This window comes from Hyla sarda, chromosome 4 (genome assembly GCF_029499605.1).
Source record: "Hyla sarda isolate aHylSar1 chromosome 4, aHylSar1.hap1, whole genome shotgun sequence".
Lineage (NCBI taxonomy): Eukaryota > Metazoa > Chordata > Amphibia > Anura > Hylidae > Hyla > Hyla sarda.
The window spans coordinates 44,222,864-44,225,363 of record NC_079192.1 but is presented as its reverse complement, the minus strand read 5'-3'; the positions used below and the strand labels follow the sequence as shown (position 1 = coordinate 44,225,363).

At 41.0% G+C, this 2,500-nt stretch overlaps 2 non-coding genes across 2 annotated transcripts; both read right to left on the bottom strand.

The window, feature by feature from the left end:
- Window positions 1-1,118: 1,118 nt before the first annotated feature.
- TRNAM-CAU (transfer RNA methionine (anticodon CAU)) lies at window positions 1,119-1,191 on the bottom strand. Its single transcript has one exon. It is a non-coding gene; the product is annotated as a tRNA-Met (tRNA).
- Window positions 1,192-2,297: 1,106 nt separating this feature from the next.
- Window positions 2,298-2,370, bottom strand: TRNAM-CAU (transfer RNA methionine (anticodon CAU)). The gene has a single exon. It is a non-coding gene; the product is annotated as a tRNA-Met (tRNA).
- Between the last annotated feature and the right edge of the window lie 130 nt (window positions 2,371-2,500).

The window sequence follows — 2,500 nt, the reverse complement described above, 5'->3', positions numbered from 1 at the left end:
TTGGTCCACTTGCCTTCTAAGCTAAACTCATGCCCATCTCTTAAGGAATTCAGCAAAACCTCATGGCTAAAGACAAGAAAATTGCCCAGTTGTGTCTCTCATGGCTAAAGACAAGAAGTCAACCAAACCTCATGGCAAAAGATGGAAAAATTGCCTGGTGTGAAGATTAAACTCACAGTTTTCAGATTATTAAATTCATAGGCCGACCAGATCACTGCAGAGTTAAGCAGCTGGAGTTGGAGTTGTACTTTGTGGATGGAAAAAGAAAATCATTACCCCACAGCTTTAAGCCATTCATTTGGTCCACTTGCCTTCTAAGCTAAACTCATGCCCATCTCTTAAGGAATTCAGCAAAACCTCATGGCTAAAGACAAGAAAATTGCCCAGTTGTGTCTCTCATGGCTAAAGACAAGAAGTCAACCAAACCTCATGGCAAAAGATGGAAAAATTGCCCAAAGTGAGGATCAAACTCACAGTTTTCAGATTATTAAATTCATAGGCCGACCAGATCACTGCAGAGTTAAGCAGCTGGAGTTGGAGTTGCACTTTGTGGATGGAAAAAGAAAATCCTTACCCCACAGCTTTAAGCCATTCATTTGGTCCACACGCCTTCTAAGCTAAACTCATGCCCATCTCTTAAGGAATTCAGCAAAACCTCATGGCTAAAGACAAGAAAATTGCCCAGTTTTGTCTCTCATGGCTAAAGACAAGAAGTCAACCAAACCTCATGGCGAAAGATGGAAAAATTACCTTCTAAGCTAAACTCATGCTCATCTCTTAAGGAAATCAACAAAACCTCATGGCTAAAGACAAGAAAATTGCCCAGTTTTGTCTCTCATGGCTAAAGACAAGAAGTCAACCAAACCTCATGGCAAAAGATGGAAAAATTGCCCGGTGTGGGAATCAAACTCACAGTTTTCAGATTATTAAATTCATAGGCCGACCAGATCACTGCAGAGTTAAGCAGCTGGAGTTGGAGTTGTTCTTTGTGGATGAAAAAAGAAAATCATTACCCCACAGCTTTAAGCCATTCATTTGGTCCACTTGCCTTCTAAGCTAAACTCATGCCCATCTCTTAAGAAATTCAACAAAACCTCATGGCTAAAGCCAAGAAAAATTGCCCCGTGTGAGGATTGAACTCACGACCTTCAGATTATGAGACTGACGCGCTACCTACTGCGCTAACGAGGCAAGTGGCATGGTGGTTTGATCCAGTGCCAAGCTGATAATTCAAAAGAATACAAATTTTAGATCACTTTTTTACTTTTTTTTTTTTCCTCAAACAAAAAAACAGTGGCAGAAGTAGGTCCCATATGGTCTTGCGGTTAGGATTCCTGGTTTTCACCCAGGCGGCCCGGGTTCGACTCCAGGTATGGGAATGTGTCTTTTTTATAAACTTGCAGGCAAGTTCAAAGGAGGGTGAGGTCATTTGAAAGTGAAGCGGACGGAGTTCTAGTTGGTCTTTGTGAGTGAAAAGAAAGAAATCGGAACACATCTGTTGTTAGCCATTTATTATATCCATTTTCTCAAGATCCCACTTGGCTTCAAAACTAAACTCATCCCCATCTCCACTTTCTAACTCTATGATGCTAAGGAAGTCAACCAAACCTCTTGGCAAAAGATGGAAAAATTGCCTGGTGTGAGGATTAAACTCACAGTTTTCAGATTATTAAATTCATAGGCCGACCAGATCACTGCAGAGTTAAGCAGCTGGAGTTGGAGTTGTACTTTGTGGATGGAAAAAGAAAATCATTACCCCACAGCTTTAAGCCATTCATTTGGTCCACTTGCCTTCTAAGCTAAACTCATGCCCATCTCTTAAGGAATTCAGCAAAACCTCATGGCTAAAGACAAGAAAATTGCCCAGTTGTGTCTCTCATGGCTAAAGACAAGAAGTCAACCAAACCTCATGGCAAAAGATGGAAAAATTACCTTCTAAGCTAAACTCATGCCCATCTCTTAAGGAAATCAACAAAACCTCATGGCTAAAGACAAGAAAATTGCCCAGTTTTGTCTCTCATGGCTAAAGACAAGAAGTCAACCAAACCTCATGGCAAAAGATGGAAAAATTGCCCGGTGTGGGAATCAAACTCACAGTTTTCAGATTATTAAATTCATAGGCCGACCAGATCACTGCAGAGTTAAGCAGCTGGAGTTGGAGTTGTTCTTTGTGGATGAAAAAAGAAAATCATTACCCCACAGCTTTAAGCCATTCATTTGGTCCACTTGCCTTCTAAGCTAAAATGCCCATCTCTTAAGGAATTCAACAAAACCTCATGGCTAAAGCCAAGAAAAATTGCCCCGTGTGAGGATTGAACTCACGACCTTCAGATTATGAGACTGACGCGCTACCTACTGCGCTAACGAGGCAAGTGGCATGGTGGTTTGATCCAGTGCCAAGCTGATAATTCAAAAGAATACAAATTTTAGATCACTTTTTTACTTTTTTTTTTTCCTCAAACAAAAAAACAGTGGCAGAAGTAGGTCCCATATGGTCTAG